Genomic DNA, 19,065 nt, shown 5'->3' on the forward strand with positions numbered 1-19,065 from the left:
AAGAAAGGAGCTCAGGGGCACTGTAATTCACAAACCTGCAGAGTTATAAATGACAGCTATCGTCCAAAAATATACTGAAGTAAGGCTGCCAAGAGGACTTGAAAGCGGGGCAGAATTGCAGGAAACCGATTTCAGGAGGTAGACTGGAATTGCATTGAAAGCATAGGAAAAGAGGCAGAACGTCCACAATGATGCACTTGGCCAAAAAGGGCGTATGCGTTTTTTCCTGAATATATTCAGGAAAAAACGCATACGCCCTTTTTGGCCAACCAAGCAAGCTTGCAAAGGAAATCTGCACTACAATGAAGTCTCACTTCCTTCCGGTCAAAAGGGCCATCTGAAAAAAGTGTAAAATCCAGAAAGGCAGGACAGGCCATGGAGAACTGGGAGCCTTGTTATGCTGATGGGCGGGATGTAAATTGCAAACAGACACTCGGGAGAAGTGTATGGTGTTTCCTGAAACATCTAAAAAACAAAGCAACAGAGCCTAGGGCACTTCCACTTATGGTCCTATAGCTTAGGGAAATTAAAATCAAAAAGACACAGCCACCCCAAAGTTTGGGACGTCTCTGTTTACAAGAACCTCGTTTACAGTACAAGTTCAACATCGCAGAAAGTGAAAAATGGATAAAGAAGTTGTGGTATTTACTTACAAAGCAATATCACTCAGCAATGAAATCTATGTCATCAGGCCCTTAGCAGCACAATGAGTGGATTCAGGTATGATGATTCTAACTGAAATAAGTCACACAGAAAAAGAAACATCATAAGATATCAGTAATACATGGAATGTAAACTTGGCTACACAGGAACTGAATTACAGAACAGAACAGGGTCTCAAATTTAGAAAACCAACTTATGCTTGCTTAAGGGGAAAGGTGAGTTGGGGTGCTGCATAAAACCAGAGATTGAAATGAGCACAGATAAAGTTCCTTAAGCCAAATATGGAATAGACAAGAGCTACTCCTTGCTCAACGAAATGGACTCAACACCCCATATTAAACGCCTAAGAATGTACCTGACTAGTAAGTATCTTAAAACCTATGGATTGCTATGTCTCCGAAAGAGAATCAAGCATGTGTACAGGGGTTTAAACGCAGCAGTGATAGGATTGGAGAGGTTTGGTGAGCAAATGAAGACTCTTTGAAGTCATATTCCATGGTACCCATTCCACGGGTTTCAACTACCCAGGTTTAAGGTATTCTTCCTTCAGCTAAAACATGCATGTGGAACCCAGAGTATGATAAACCATGTGATCGGGAGACGTGTTCAAATATGTCTCAGTTTTCCTCCCCTGGTACTCGGGTGCAACATTCCAGACGCTTTACCACCACTCTCCTGACTTGGAGAGTCAGTTCCTTTAACCTCCTGTTTGGCCCAGTTTGCAATTTCTGCGGAAGATGAACAGGAATAGCGAGAACCAATGAGAGACTAGCTGGAGGTGTCTGGACGGGCAAATTTAACTCTCATTTCCCACCAGGAAGAGGAAATAAGCAAAGGCTCAGCGTGCCGTGACGGAACCAGATTAGGGCGTGAAGCCATCCAGCGGTGTTGTGGCCAGCTCACAAGAAAGCGAGTTGAAGAAAGGAGCTCAGGGGCACTGTAATTCACAAACCTGCAGAGTTATAAATGACAGCTATCGTCCAAAAATATACTGAAGTAAGGCTGCCAAGAGGACTTGAAAGCGGGGCAGAATTGCAGGAAACCGATTTCAGGAGGTAGACTGGAATTGCATTGAAAGCATAGGAAAAGAGGCAGAACGTCCACAATGATGCACTTGGCCAAGAAGGGCGTATGCGTTTTTTCTTGAATATATTCAGGAAAAAACGCATACGCCCTTTTTGGCCAACCAAGCAAGCTTGCAAAGGAAATCTGCACTACAATGAAGTCTCACTTCCCCCCAGTCAAAAGGGCCATCTGAAAAAAGTGTAAAATCCAGAAAGGCAGGACAGGCCATGGAGAACTGGGAGCCTTGTTATGCTGATGGGCGGGATGTAAATTGCCAACAGACACTCGGGAGAAGTGTATGGTGTTTCCTGAAACATCTAAAAAACAAATCAACAAAGCCTAGGGCACTTCCACTTATGGTCCTATAGCTTAGGGAAATTAAAATCAAAAAGACACAGCCACCCCAAAGTTTGGGACGCCTCTGTTTACAAGAACCTCGTTTACCGTACAAGTTCAATATCACAGAAAGTGAAAAATGGATAAAGAACTTGTGGTACTTACGTACAATGCAGTATCACTCAGCAATGAAATCTATGTCATCAGGCCCGTAGCAGCATAATGAGTGGATTCAGGTATGATGATTCTAACTGAAATAAGTCACACAGAAAAAGAAACATCATAAGATATCAGTAATACACGGAATGTAAACTTGGCTACACAGGAACTGAATTACAGAACAGAACAGGGTCTCAAATTTAGAAAACCAACTTATGCTTGCTTAAGGGGAAAGGTGAGTTGGGGTGCTGCATAAAACCAGAGATTGAAATGAGCACAGATAAAGTTCCTTAAGCCAAATATGGAATAGACAAGAGCTACTCTTTGCTCAACGAAATGGACTCAACACCGCATATTAAACACCTAAGAATGTACCTGACTAGTAAGTATCTTAAAACCTATGGATTGCTATGTCTCCGAAAGAGAATCAAGCATGTGTACAGGGGCATAAACGCAGCAGTGATAGGATTGGAGAGGTTCGGTGAGCAAATGAAGACCCTTTGAAGTCATATTGCATGGTACCCATTCCAAGGGTTTCAACTACCCAGGTTTAAGGTATTTTTCCTTCAGCTAAAACATGCATGTGGAACCTAGAGTATGATCAACCATGTGATCGGGAGACGTGTTCAAATATGTCTCAGTTTTCGTACCCTGGTACTCGGGTGCAACATTCCAGACGCTTTACTAACACTCTCCCGACTTGGAGAGTCAGTCCCTTTAACCTCCTGTTTGGCCCAGTTTGCAATTTCTGCGGAAGATGAACAGGAATAAGGAGAACCAATGAGAGACTAGCTGGAGGTGTCTGGACGGGCAAATTTAACTCTCATTTCCCCCCAGGAAGAGGAAATAACCAAAGGTTCAGCGTGCCATGCCGGAACCAGATTAGGGCCTGAACCCATCCAGCGGTGTTACGGCCAACTCACAAGAAAGCGAGTTGAAGAAAGGAGCTCAGGGGCACTGTAATTCACAAACCTGCAGAGTTATAAATGACAGCTATCGTCCAAAAATATACTGAAGTAAGGCTGCCAAGAGGACTTGAAAGCGGGGCAGAATTGCAGGAAACCGATTTCAGGAGGTAGACTGGAATTGCATTGAAAGCATAGGAAAAGAGGCAGAACGTCCACAATGATGCACTTGGCCAAAAAGGGCGTATGCGTTTTTTCCTGAATATATTCAGGAAAAAACGCATACGCCCTTTTTGGCCAACCAAGCAAGCTTGCAAAGGAAATCTGCACTACAATGAAGTCTCACTTCCCCCCGGTAAAAGGGCCATCTGAAAAAAGTGTAAAATGCAGAAAGGCAGGACAGGCCATGGAGAGCTGGGAGCCTTGTTATGCTGATGGGCGGGATGTAAATTGCCAACAGACACTCAGGAGAAGTGTATGGTGTTTCCTGAAACATCTAAAAAACAAAGCAACAGAGCCTAGGGCACTTCCACTTATGGTCCTATAGCTTAGGGAAATTAAAATCAAAAAGACACAGCCACCCCAAAGTTTGGGACGCCTCTGTTTACAAGAACCTCGTTTACCGTACATGTTCAACATCACAGAAAGTGAAAAATGGATAAAGAACTTGTGGTACTTACGTACAATGCAGTATCACTCAGCAATGAAATCTATGTCATCAGGCCCGTAGCAGCATAATGAGTGGATTCAGGTACGATGATTCTAACTGAAATAAGTCACACAGAGAAAGAAACATCATAAGATATCACTAATACACGGAATGTAAACTAGGCTACACAGGAACTGAATTCCAAAACAGAACAGGGTCTCAAATTTAGAAAACCAACTTATGCTTGCTTAAGGGTAAAGGTGAGTTGGGGTGCTGCATAAAACCAGAGATTGAAATGAGCACAGATAAAGTTCCTTAAGCCAAATATGGAATAGACAAGAGCTACTCCTTGCTCAACGAAATGGACTCAACACCCCATATTAAACGCCTAAGAATGTACCTGACTAGTAAGTATCTTAAAACCTATGGATTGCTATGTCTCCAAAAGAGAATCAAGCGTGTGTACAGGGGCATAAAAGCAGCAGTGATAGGATTGGAGAGGTTCGGTGAGCAAATGAAGACCCTTTGAAGTCATATTGCATGGTACCCATTCCACGGGTTTCAACTACCCAGGTTTAAGGTATTCTTCCTTCAGCTAAAACATGCATGTGGAACCCAGAGTATGATCAACCGTGTGAACGGGAGACGTGTTCAAATATGTCTCAGTTTTCCTCCCCTGATACTCGGGTGCAACATTCCAGACGCTTTACTAACACTCTCCCCACTTGGACAGTCAGCGCCTTTAACCTCCTGTTTGGCCCAGTTTGCAATTTCTGCAGAAGATGAACAGGAATAGGCAGAACCAATGAGAGACTAGCTGGAGGTGTCTGGACGGGCAAATTTAACTCTCATTTCCCACCAGGAAGAGGAATTAACCAAAGGCTCAGCGTGCCGTGCCGGAACCAGATTAGGGCCTGAAGCCATCCTGCGGTGTGGCGGCCAGGTCACAAGAAAGCGAGTTGAAGAAAGGAGCTCAGGGGCACTGTAATGCACAAACATGCAGAATTATAAATGACAGCTATCGTCCAAAAATATACTGAAGTAAGGCTGCCAAGAGGACTTGAAAGCGGGGCAGAATTGCAGGAAACCGATTTCAGGAGGTAGACTGGAATTGCATTGAAAGCATAGGAAAAGAGGCAGAGCGTCCACAATGATGCACTTGGCCAAAAAGGGCGTATGCGTTTTTTCCTGAATATATTCAGGAAAAAACGCATACGCCCTTTTTGGCCAACCAAGTAAGCTTGCAAAGGAAATCTGCACTACAATGAAGTCTCACTTCCCCCGGTCAAAAGGGCCATCTGAAAAAAGTGTAAAATCCAGAAAGGCAGGACAGGCCATGGAGAACTGGGAGCCTTGTTATGCTGATGGGCGGGATGTAAATTGCCAACAGACACTCGGGAGAAGTGTATGGTGTTTCCTGAAACATCTAAAAAACAAAGCAACAGAGCCTAGGGCACTTCCACTTATGGTCCTATAGCTTAGGGAAATTAAAATCAAAAAGACACAGCCACCCCAAAGTTTGGGACGCCTCTGTTTACAAGAACCTCGTTTACCGTACAAGTTCAATATCACAGAAAGTGAAAAATGGATAAAGAACTTGTGGTACTTACGTACAATGCAGTATCACTCAGCAATGAAATCTATGTCATCAGGCCCGTAGCAGCACAATGAGTGGATTCAGGTACGATGATTCTAACTGAAATAAGTCACACAGAAAAAGAAACATCATAAGATATCAGTAATACACGGAATGTAAACTTGGCTACACAGGAACTGAATTACAGAACAGAACAGGGTCTCAAATTTAGAAAACCAACTTATGCTTGCTTAAGGGGAAAGGTGAGTTGGGGTGCTGCATAAAACCAGAGATTGAAATGAGCACAGATAAAGTTCCTTAAGCCAAATATGGAATAGACAAGAGCTACTCCTTGCTCAATGAAATGGACTCAACACCCCATATTAAACGCCTAAGAATGTACCTGACTAGTAAGTATCTTAAAACCTATGGATTGCTATGTCTCCAAAGGAGAATCAAGCGTGTGTACAGGGGCATAAACGTAGCAGTGATAGGATTGGAGAGGTTCAGTGAGCAAATGAAGACCCTTTGCAGTCATATTGCATGGTACGCATTCCACGGGTCTCAACTCTCCAGGTTTAAGGTATTCTTCCTTCAGCTAAAACATGCATGTGGAACCCAGAGTATGATCAACCGTTTGAACGGGAGACGTGTTCAAATATGTCTCAGTTTTCCTCCCCTGGTACTCGGGTGCAACATTCCAGACGCTTTACTAACACTCTCCCCACTTGGACAGTCAGCGCCTTTAACCTCCTGTTTGGCCCAGTTTGCAATTTCTGCAGAAGATGAACAGGAATAGGCAGAACCAATGAGAGACTAGCTGGAGGTGTCTGGACGGGCAAATTTAACTCTCATTTCCCACCAGGAAGAGGAATTAACCAAAGGCTCAGCGTGCCGTGCCGGAACCAGATTAGGGCCTGAAGCCATCCTGCGGTGTGGCGGCCAGGTCACAAGAAAGCGAGTTGAAGAAAGGAGCTCAGGGGCACTGTAATGCACAAACATGCAGAGTTATAAATGACAGCTATCGTCCAAAAATATACTGAAGTAAGGCTGCCAAGAGGACTTGAAAGCGGGGCAGAATTGCAGGAAACCGATTTCAGGAGGTAGACTGGAATTGCATTGAAAGCATAGGAAAAGAGGCAGAGCGTCCACAATGATGCACTTGGCCAAAAAGGGCGTATGCGTTTTTTCCTGAATATATTCAGGAAAAAACGCATACGCCCTTTTTGGCCAACCAAGCAAGCTTGCAAAGGAAATCTGCACTACAATGAAGTCTCACTTCCCCCCGGTCAAAAGGGCCATCTGAAAAAAGTGTAAAATCCAGAAAGGCAGGACAGGCCATGGAGAACTGGGAGCCTTGTTATGCTGATGGGCGGAATGTAAATTGCCAACAGACACTGGGGAGAAGTGTATGGTGTTTCCTGAAACATCTAAAAAACAAAGCAACAGAGCCTAGGGCACTTCCACTTATGGTCCTATAGCTTAGGGAAATTAAAATCAAAAAGACACAGCCACCCCAAAGTTTGGGACGCCTCTGTTTACAAGAACCTCGTTTACCGTACAAGTTCAATATCACAGAAAGTGAAAAATGGATAAAGAACTTGTGGTACTTACGTACAATGCAGTATCACTCAGCAATGAAATCTATGTCATCAGGCCCGTAGCAGCACAATGAGTGGATTCAGGTACGATGATTCTAACTGAAATAAGTCACACAGAAAAAGAAACATCATAAGATATCAGTAATACACGGAATGTAAACTTGGCTACACAGGAACTGAATTACAGAACAGAACAGGGTCTCAAATTTAGAAAACCAACTTATGCTTGCTTAAGGGGAAAGGTGAGTTGGGGTGCTGCATAAAACCAGAGATTGAAATGAGCACAGATAAAGTTCCTTAAGCCAAATATGGAATAGACAAGAGCTACTCCTTGCTCAACGAAATGGACTCAACACCCCATATTAAACGCCTAAGAATGTACCTGACTAGTAAGTATCTTAAAACCTATGGATTGCTATGTCTCCAAAGGAGAATCAAGCGTGTGTACAGGGGCATAAACGTAGCAGTGATAGGATTGGAGAGGTTCAGTGAGCAAATGAAGACCCTTTGCAGTCATATTGCATGGTACGCATTCCACGGGTCTCAACTCTCCAGGTTTAAGGTATTCTTCCTTCAGCTAAAACATGCATGTGGAACCCAGAGTATGATCAACCGTGTGAACGGGAGACGTGTTCAAATATGTCTCAGTTTTCCTCCCCTGGTACTCGGGTGCAACATTCCAGACGCTTTACTAACACTCTCCCCACTTGGAGAGTCAGCGCCTTTAACCTCCTGTTTGGCCCAGTTTGCAATTTCTGCGGAAGATGAACAGGAATAGGGAGAACCAATGAGAGACTAGCTGGAGGTGTCTGGACGCGCAAATTTAACTCTGATTTCCCACCAGGAAGAGGAAATAACCAAAGGCTCAGCGTGCCGTGCCGGAACCAGATTAGGGCCTGAAGCCATCCTGCGGTGTTGCGGCCAGCTCACAAGAAAGCGAGTTGAAGAAAGGAGCTCAGGGGCACTGTAATTCACAAACCTGCAGAGTTATAAATGATAGCTATCGTCCAAAAATATACTGAAGTAAGGCAGCCAAGAGGACTTGAATGCGGGGCAGAATTGCAGGAAACCGATTTCAGGAGGTAGACTGGAATTGCATTGAAAGCATAGGAAAAGAGGCAGAACGTCCACAATGACGCACTTGGCCAAAAAGTGCGTATGCGTTTTTTCCTGAATATATTCAGGAAAAAACGCATACGCCCTTTTTGGCCAACCAAGCAAGCTTGCAAAGGAAATCTGCACTACAATGAAGTCTCACTACCCCCCGGTCAAAAGGGCCATCTGAAAAAAGTGTAAAACCCAGAAAGGCAGGACAGGCCATGGAGAACTGGGAGCCTTGTTATGCTGATGGTTGGGATGTAAATTGCCAACAGACACTTGGGAGAAGTGTATGGTGTTTCCTGAAACATCAAAAAACAAAGCAACAGAGCCTAGGGCACTTCCACTTATGGTCCTATAGCTTAGGGAAATTAAAATCAAAAAGACACAGCCACCCCAAAGTTTGGGACGCCTCTGTTTACAAGAACCTCATTTACAGTACAAGTTCAACATAGCAGAAAGTGAAAAATGGATAAAGAAGTTGTAGTATTTACTTACAAAGCAATATCACTCAGCAATGAAATCTATGTCATCAGGCCCTTAGCAGCACAATGAGTGGATTCAGGTACGATGATTCTAACTGAAATAAGTCACACAGAAAAAGAAACATCATAAGATATCACTAATACACGGAATGTAAACTTGGCTACACAGGAACTGAATTACAGAACAGAACATGGTCTCAAATTTAGAAAACCAACTTATGCTTGCTTAAAGGTAAAGGTGAGTTGGGGTGCTGCATAAAACCAGAGATTGAAATGAGCACAGATAAAGTTCCGTAAGCCAAATATGGAATAGACAAGAGCTACTCCTTGCTCAACGAAATGGACTCAACACCCCATACTAAACGCCTAAGAATGTACCTAACTAGTAAGTATCTTAAAACCTATGGATTGCTATGTCTCCAAAAGAGAATCAAGCGTGTGTACAGGGGCATAAACGCAGCAGTGATAGGATTGGAGAGGTTCGGTGAGCAAATGAAGACCCTTTGAAGTCATATTGCATGGTACCCATTCCACGGGTCTCAACTCTCCAGGTTTAAAGTATTCTTCCTTCAGCTAAAACATGCATGTGGAACCCAGAGTATGATCAACCATGTGAACGGGAGACGTGTTCAAATATGTCTCAGTTTTCCTCCCCTGGTACTCGGGTGCAACATTCCAGACGCTTTACTAACACTCTCCCCACTTGGAGAGTCAGCGCCTTTAACCTCCTGTTTGGCCCAGTTTGCAATTTCTGCGGAAGATGAACAGGAATAGGGAGAACCAATGAGAGACTAGCTGGAGGTGTCTGGACGGGCAAATTTAACTCTCATTTCCCACCAGGAAGAGGAAATAACCAAATGCTCAGCGTGCCGTGACGGAACCAGATTAGGGCCTGAAGCCATCCTGCGGTGCTGCGGCCAGCTCAAAAGAAAGCGAGTTGAAGAAAGGAGCTCAGGGGCACTGTAATTCACAAACCTGCAGAGTTATAAATGACAGCTATCGTCCAAAAATATACTGAAGTAAGGCTGCCAAGAGGACTTGAAAGCGGGGCAGAATTGCAGGAAACCGATTTCAGGAGGTAGACTGGAATTGCATTGAAAGCATAGGAAAAGAGGCAGAACGTCCACAATGATGCACTTGGCCAAAAAGGGCATATGCGTTTTTTCCTGAATATATTCAGGAAAAAACGCATACGCCCTTTTTGGCCAACCAAGCAAGCTTGCAAAGGAAATCTGCACTACAATGAAGTCTCACTTCCCCCCGGTCAAAAAGGCCATCTGAAAAAAGTGTAAAATCCAGAAAGGCAGGACAGGCCATGGAGAACAGGGAGCCTTGTTATGCTGATGGGCGGGATGTAAATTGCCAACAGACACTCGGGAGAAGTGTTTGGTGTTTCCTGAAACATCTAACAAACACAGCAACAGAGCCTAGGGCACTTCCACTTATGGTCCTATAGCTTAGGGAAATTAAAATCAAAAAGACACAGCCACCCCAAAGTTTGGGACGGCTCTGTTTACAAGAACCTCGTTTACAGTACAAGTTCAACATCGCAGAAAGTGAAAAATGGATAAAGAAGTTGTGGTATTACTTACAAAGGAATATCACTCAGCAATGAAATCTATGTCATCAGGCCCTTAGCAACACAATGAGTGGATTCAGGTATGATGATTCTAACTGAAATAAGTCACACAGAAAAAGAAACATCATAAGATATCAGTAATACACGGAATGTAAACTTGACTACACAGGAACTGAATTACAGAACAGAACAGGGTCTCAAATTTAGAAAACCAACTTATGCTTGCTTAAGGGGAAAGGTGAGTTGGGGTGCTGCATAAAACCAGAGATTGAAATGAGCACAGATAAAGTTCCTTAAGCCAAATATGGAATAGACAAGAGCTACTCCTTGCTCAACGAAATGGACTCAACACCGCATATTAAACGCCTAAGAATGTACCTGACTAGTAAGTATCTTAAAACCTATGGATTGCTATGTCTCCGAAAGAGAATCAAGCATGTGTACAGGGGCATAAACGCAGCAGTGATAGGATTGGAGAGGTTCGGTGAGCAAATGAAGACCCTTTGAAGTCATATTGCATGGTACCCATTCCACGGGTTTCAACTACCCAGGTTTAAGGTATTCTTCCTTCAGCTAAAACATGCATGTGGAACCTAAAGTATGATCAACCATGTGATTGGGAGACGTGTTCAAATATGTCTCAGTTTTCGTACCCTGGTACTCGGGTGCAACATTCCAGACGCTTTACTAACACTCTCCCGACTTGGAGAGTCAGTGCCTTTAACCTCCTGTTTGGCCCAGTTTGCAATTACTGCGGAAGATGAACAGGAATAGGGAGAACCAATGAGAGACTAGCTGGACGTGTCTGAACGGGCAAATTTAACTCTCATTTCCCACCAGGAAGAGGAATTAACCAAAGGCTCAGCGTGCCGTGCCGGAACCAGATTACGGCCTGAAGCCGTCCTGCGGTGTTGCGGCCAGCTCACAAGAAAGCGAGTTGAAGAAAGGAGCTCAGGGGCACTGTAATTCACAAACCTGCAGAGTTATAAATGACAGCTATCGTCCAAAAATATACTGAAGTAAGGCTGCCAAGAGGACTTGAAAGCGGGGCAGAATTGCAGGAAACCAATTTCAGGAGGTAGACTGGAATTGCATTGAAAGCATAGGAAAAGAGGCAGAACGTCCACAATGATGCACTTGGCCAAAAAGGGCGTATGCGTTTTTTCCTGAATATATTCAGGAAAAAACGCATACGCCCTTTTTGGCCAACCAAGCAAGCTTGCAAAGGAAATCTGCACTACAATGAAGTCTCACTTCCCCCCGGTCAAAAGGGCCATCTGAAAAAAGTGTAAAATCCAGAAAGGCAGGACAGGCCATGGAGAACTGGGAGCCTTGTTATGCTGATGGGCGGGATGTAAATTGCCAACAGACACTCGGGAGAAGTGTATGGTGTTTCCTGAAACATCTAAAAAACACAGCAACAGAGCCTAGGGCACTTCCACTTATGGTCCTATAGCTTAGGGAAATTAAAATCAAAAAGACACAGCCACCCCAAAGTTTGGGACGCCTCTGTTTACAAGAACCTCGTTTACCGTACAAGTTCAACATCACAGAAAGTGAAAAATGGATAAAGAACTTGTGGAACTTACGTACAATGCAGTATCACTCAGCAATGAAATCTATGTCACCAGGCCCGTAGCAGCATAATGAGTGGATTCAGGTACGATGATTCTAACTGAAATAAGTCACACAGAAAAAGAAACATCATAAGATATCACTAATACACGGAATGTAAACTTGGCTACACAGGAACTGAATTCCAAAACAGAACAGGGTCTCAAATTTAGAAAACCAACTTATGCTTGCTTAAGGGGAAAGGTGAGTTGGGGTGCTGCATAAAACCAGAGATTGAAATGAGCACAGATAAAGTTCCTTAAGCCAAATATGGAATAGACAAGAGCTACTCCTTGCTCAACGAAATGGACTCAACACCCCATATTAAACGCCTAAGAATGTACCTGACTAGTAAGTATCTTAAAACCTATGGATTGCTATGTCTCCGAAAGCGAATTAAGCATGTGTACAGGGGCATAAACGCAGCAGTGATAGGATTGGAGAGGTTCGGTGAGCAAATGAAGACCCTTTGAAGTCATATTGCATGGTACCCATTCCACGGGTTTCAACTACCCAGGTTTAAGGTATTCTTCCTTCAGCTAAAACATGCATGTGGAACCTAGAGTATGATCAACCATGTGATCGGGAGACGTGTTCAAATATGTCTCAGTTTTCGTACCCTGGTACTCGGGTGCAACATTCCAGACGCTTTACTAACACTCTCCCGACTTGGAGAGTCAGTCCCTTTAACCTCCTGTTTGGCCCAGTTTGTAATTTCTGCGGAAGATGAACAAGAATAGCGAGAACCAATGAGAGACTAGCTGGAGGTGTCTGGACGGGCAAATTTAACTCTCATTTCCCACCAGGAAGAGGAATTAACCAAAGGCTCAGCGTGCCGTGCCGGAACCAGATTAGGGCCTGAAGCCATCCTGCGGTGTTGCGGCCAGCTCACAAGAAAGCGAGTTGAAGAAAGGAGCTCAGGGGCACTGTAATTCACAAACCTGCAGAGTTATAAATGACAGCTATCGTCCAAAAATATACCGAAGTAAGGCTGCCAAGAGGACTTGAAAGCGGGGCAGAATTGCAGGAAACCGATTTCAGGAGGTAGACTGGAATTGCATTGAAAGCATAGGAAAAGAGGCAGAACGTCCACAATGATGCACTTGGCCAAAAAGGGCGTATGCGTTTTCTCCTGAATATATTCAGGAAAAAACGCATACGCCCTTTTTGGCCAACCAACCAAGCTTGCAAAGGAAATCTGCACTACAATGAAGTCTCACTTCCCCCCGGTCAAAAAGGCCATCTGAAAAAAGTGTAAAATCCAGAAAGGCAGGACAGGCCATGGAGAACAGGGAGCCTTGTTATGCTGATGGGCGGGATGTAAATTGCCAACAGACACTCGGGAGAAGTGTTTGGTGTTTCCTGAAACATCTAACAAACACAGCAACAGAGCCTAGGGCACTTCCACTTATGGTCCTATAGCTTAGGGAAATTAAAATCAAAAAGACACAGCCACCCCAAAGTTTGGGACGCCTCTGTTTACAAGAACCTCGTTTACAGTACAAGTTCAACATCGCAGAAAGTGAAAAATGGATAAAGAAGTTGTGGTATTACTTACAAAGGAATATCACTCAGCAATGAAATCTATGTCATCAGGCCCTTAGCAACACAATGAGTGGATTCAGGTATGATGATTCTAACTGAAATAAGTCACACAGAAAAAGAAACATCATAAGATATCAGTAATACACGGAATGTAAACTTGACTACACAGGAACTGAATTACAGAACAGAACAGGGTCTCAAATTTAGAAAACCAACTTATGCTTGCTTAAGGGGAAAGGTGAGTTGGGGTGCTGCATAAAACCAGAGATTGAAATGAGCACAGATAAAGTTCCTTAAGCCAAATATGGAATAGACAAGAGCTACTCCTTGCTCAACGAAATGGACTCAACACCCCATATTAAACCCCTAATAATGTACCTGACTAGTAAGTATCTTAAAACCTATGGATTGCTATGTCTCCAAAAGAGAATCAAGAGTGTGTACAGGGGCATAAACGCAGCAGTGATAGGATTGGAGAGGTTCGGTGAGCAAATGAAGACCCTTTGAAGTCATATTTTATGGTACCCATTCCACGGGTCTCAACTCTCCAGGTTTAAGGTATTCTTCCTTCAGCTAAAACATGCATGTGGAACCCAGAGTATGATCAACCATGTGAACGGGAGACGTGTTCAAATATGTCTCAGTTTTCTTCCCCTGGTACTCGGGTGCAACATTCCAGACGCTTTACTAACACTCTCCCCACTTGGAGAGTCAGCGCCTTTAACCTCCTGTTTGGCCCAGTTTGCAATTTCTGCGGAAGATGAACAGGAATAGGGAGAACCAATGAGAGACTAGCTGGAGGTGTCTGGACGGGCAAATTTAACTCTCATTTCCCACCAGGAAGAGGAAATAACCAAAGGCTCAGCGTGCCGTGCCGGAACCAGATTAGGGCCTGAAGCCATCCTGCGGTGTTGCGGCCAGCTCACAAGAAAGCGAGTTGAAGAAAGGAGCTCAGGGGCACTGTAATTCACAAACCTGCAGAGTTATAAATGACAGCTATCGTCCAAAAATATACTGAAGTAAGGCTGCCAAGAGGACTTGAAAGCGGGGCAGAATTGCAGGAAACCGATTTCAGGAGGTAAACTGGAATTGCATTGAAAGCATAGGAAAAGAGGCAGAACGTCCACAATGATGCACTTGGCCAAAAAGGGCGTATGCGTTTTTTCCTGAATATATTCAGGAAAAAACGTATACGCCCTTTTTGGCCAACCAAGCAAACTTGCAAAGGAAATCTGCACTACAATGAAGTCTCACTTCCCCCTAGTCAAAAGGGCCATCTGAAAAAAGTGTAAAATCCACAAAGGCAGGACAGGCCATGGAGAACTGGGAGCCTTGTTATGCTGATGGGCGGGATGTAAACTGCCAACAGAAACTTGGGAGAAGTGTATGGTGTTTCCTGAAACATCTAAAAAACAAAGCAACAGAGCCTAGGGCACTTCCACTTATGGTCCTATAGCTTAGGGAAATTAAAATCAAAAAGACACAGCCACCCCAAAGTTTGGGACGCCTCTGTTTACAAGAACCTCGTTTACCGTACAAGTTCAGTATCACAGAAAGTGAAAAATGGATAAAGAACTTGTGGTACTTATGTAGAATGCAGTATCACTCAGCAATGAAGTCTATGTCATCAGGCCCGTAGCAGCATAATGAGTGGATTCAGGTACGATGATTCTAACTGAAATAAGTCACACAGAAAAAGAAACATCATAAGATATCACTAATACACGGAATGTAAACTTGGCTACACAGGAACTGAATTCCAAAACAGAAGAGGGTCTCAAATTTAGAAAACCAACTTATGCTTGCTTAAGGGGAAAGGTGAGTGGGGTGCTGCATAAAACCAGAGATTGAAATGAGCACAGATAAAGTTCCTTAAGCCAAATATGGAATAGACAAGAGCTACTCCTTGCTCAACGAAATGGACTCAACACCCCATATTATACCCCTAATAATGTACCTGACTAGTAAGTATCTTAAAACTTATGGATTGCTATGCCTCCAAAAGAGAATCAAGCGTGTGTACAGGGGCATAAACGCAGCAGTGATAGGATTGGAGAGGTTCGGTGAGCAAATGAAGACCCTTTGAAGTCATATTGCATGGTACCCATTCCACGGGTCTCAACTCTCCAGGTTTAAGGTATTCTTCCTTCAGCTAAAACATGCATGTGGAATCCAGAGTATGATCAACCATGTGAACGGGAGACGTGTTCAAATATGTCTCAGTTTTCTTCCCCTGGTACTCGGGTGCAACATTCCAGACGCTTTACTAACACTCTCCCCACTTGGAGAGTCAGCGCCTTTAACCTCCTGTTTGGCCCAGTTTGCAATTTCTGCGGAAGATGAACAGGAATAGGGAGAACCAATGAGAGACTAGCTGGAGGTGTCTGGACGGGCAAATTTAACTCTCATTTCCCACCAGGAAGAGGAAATAACCAAAGGCTCAGCGTGCCGTGCCGGAACCAGATTAGGGCCTGAAGCCATCCTGCGGTGTTGCGGCCAGCTCACAAGAAAGCGAGTTGAAGAAAGGAGCTCAGGGGCACTGTAATTCACAAACCTGCAGAGTTATAAATGACAGCTATCGTCCAAAAATATACTGAAGTAAGGCTGCCAAGAGGACTTGAAAGCGGGGCAGAATTGCAGGAAACCGATTTCAGGAGGTAGACTGGAATTGCATTGAAAGCATAGGAAAAGAGGCAGAACGTCCACAATGATGCACTTGGCCAAAAAGGGCGTATGCGTTTTTTCCTGAATATATTCAGGAAAAAATGCATACGCCCTTTTTGGCCAACCAAGCAAGCTTGCAAAGGAAATCTGCACTACAATGAAGTCTCACTTCCCCCCTGTCAAAAGGGCCATCTGAAAAAAGTGTAAAATCCAGAAAGGCAGGACAGGCCATGGAGACCTGGGAGCCTTGTTATGCTGATGGGTGGGATGTAAATTGCCAACAGACACTTGGGAAAAGTGTATGGTGTTTCCTGAAACATCTAAAAAACAAAGCAACAGAGCCTAGGGCACTTCCACTTATGGTCCTATAGCTTAGGGAAATTAAAATCAAAAAGACACAGCCACCCCAAAGTTTGGGACGCCTCTGTTTACAAGAACCTCGTTTACCATACAAGTTCAGTATCACAGAAAGTGAAAAATGGATAAAGAACTTGTGGTACTTATATACAATGCAGTATCCCTCAGCAATGAAATCTATGTCATCAGGCCCGTAGCAGCATAATGAGTGGATTCAGGTACGATGATTCTAAGTGACATAAGTCACACAGAAAAAGAAACATCATAAGATATCAGTAATACACAGAATGTAAACTTGGCTACACAGGAACTGAATTCCAAAACAGAACAGGGTCTCAAATTTAGAAAACCAACTTATGCTTGCTTAAGGGGAAAGGTGAGTTGGGGTGCTGCATAAAACCAGAGATTGAAATGAGCACAGATAAAGTTCCTTAAGCCAAATATGGAATAGACAAGAGCTACTCCTTGCTCAACGAAATGGACTCAACACCCCATATTAAACGCCTAAGAATGTACCTGACTAGTAAGTATCTTAAAACCTATGGATTGCTATGTCTCCAAAACAGAATCAAGCGTGTGTACAGGGGCATAAACTCAGCAGTGATAGGATTGGAGAGGTTCGGTGAGCAAATGAAGACCCTTTGAAGTCATATTGCATGGTACCCATTCCACGGGTTTCAACTACCCAGGTTTAAGGTATTCTTCCTTCAGCTAAAACATGCATGTGGAACCCAGAGTATGATCAACCGTGTGAACGGGAGACGTGTTCAAATATGTCTCAGTATTCCTCCCCTGGTACTCGGGTGCAACATTCCAGACGCTTTACTAACACTCTCCCCACTTGGAGAGTTAGCACCTTTAACTTCCTGTTTGGCCCAGTTTGCAATTTCTGCGGAAGATGAACAGGAATAGGGAGAACCAATGTGAGACTAGCTGGAGGTATCTGGACGGGCAAATTTAACTCTCATTTCCCACCAGGAAGAGGAAATAACCAAAGGCTCAGCGTGCCGTGCCGGAACCAGATTAGGGCCTGAAGCCATCATGCAGTGTTGCGGCCAGCTCACAAGAAAGCGAGTTGAAGAAAGGAGCTCAGGGGCACTGTAATTCACAAACCTGCAGAGTTATAAATGACAGCTATCGTCCAAAAATATACTGAAGTAAGGCTGCCAAGAGGACTTGAAAGCGGGGCAGAATTGCAGGAAACCGATTTCAGGAGGTAAACTGGAATTGCATTGAAAGCATAGGAAAAGAGGCAGAACGTCCACAATGATGCACTTGGCCAAAAAGGGCGTATGCGTTTTTTCCTGAATATATTCAGGAAAAAACGAATACGCCCTTTTTGGCCAACCAAGCAAGCTTGCAAAGGAAATCTGCACTACAATGAAGTCTCACTTCCCCCTAGTCAAAAGGGCCATCTGAAAAAAGTGTAAAATCCACAAAGGCAGGACAGGCCATGGAGAACTGGGAGCCTTGTTATGCTGATGGGCGGGATGTAAACTGCCAACAGAAACTTGGGAGAAGTGTATGGTGTTTCCTGAAACATCTAAAAAACAAAGCAACAGAGCCTAGGGCACTTCCACTTATGGTCCTATAGCTTAGGGAAATTAAAATCAAAAAGACACAGCCACCCCAAAGTTTGGGACGCCTCTGTTTACAAGAACCTCGTTTACCGTACAAGTTCAGTATCACAGAAAGTGAAAAATGGATAAAGAACTTGTGGTACTTATGTAGAATGCAGTATCACTCAGCAATGAAGTCTATGTCATCAGGCCCGTAGCAGCATAATGAGTGGATTCAGGTATGATGATTCTAACTGAAATAAGTCACACAGAAAAAGAAACATCATAAGATATCAGTAATACACGGAATGTAAACTTGGCTACACAGGAACTGAATTACAGAACAGAACAGGGTCTCAAATTTAGAAAACCAACTTATGCTTGCTTAAGGGGAAAGGTGAGTTGGGGTGCTGCATAAAACCAGAGATTGAAATGAGCACAGATAAAGTTCCTTAAGCCAAATATGGAATAGACAAGAGCTACTCCTTGCTCAACGAAATGGACTCAACACCGCATATTAAACGCCTAAGAATGTACCTGACTAGTGAGTATCTTAAAACCTATGGATTGCTATGTCTCCGAAAGAGAATCAAGCATGTGTACAGGGGCATAAACGCAGCAGTGATAGGATTGGAGAGGTTCGGTGAGCAAATGAAGACCCTTTGAAGTCATATTGCATGGTACCCATTCCACGGGTTTCAACTACCCAGGTTTAAGGTATTCTTCCTTCAGCTAAAACATGCATGTGGAACCTAGAGTATGATCAACCATGTGATCGGGAGACGTGTTCAAATATGTCTCAGTTTTCGTACCCTGGTACTCGGGTGCAACATTCCAGACGCTTTACTAACACTCTCCCGACTTGGAGAGTCAGTCCCTTTAACCTCCTGTTTGGCCCAGTTTGTAATTTCTGCGGAAGATGAACAAGAATAGCGAGAACCAATGAGAGACTAGCTGGAGGTGTCTGGACGGGCAAATTTAACTCTCATTTCCCACCAGGAAGAGGAATTAACCAAAGGATCAGCGTGCCATGCCGGAACCAGATTAGGGCCTGAAGCCATCCTGCGGTGTTTCGGCCAGCTCACAAGAAAGCGAGTTGAAGAAAGGAGCTCAGGGGCACTGTAATTCACAAACCTGCAGAGTTATAAATGACAGCTATCGTCCAAAAATATACCGAAGTAAGGCTGCCAAGAGGACTTGAAAGCGGGGC

The sequence above is a fragment of the Pseudorca crassidens genome, chromosome 6 (assembly GCF_039906515.1).
Source record: "Pseudorca crassidens isolate mPseCra1 chromosome 6, mPseCra1.hap1, whole genome shotgun sequence".
Classification (NCBI taxonomy): domain Eukaryota; kingdom Metazoa; phylum Chordata; class Mammalia; order Artiodactyla; family Delphinidae; genus Pseudorca; species Pseudorca crassidens.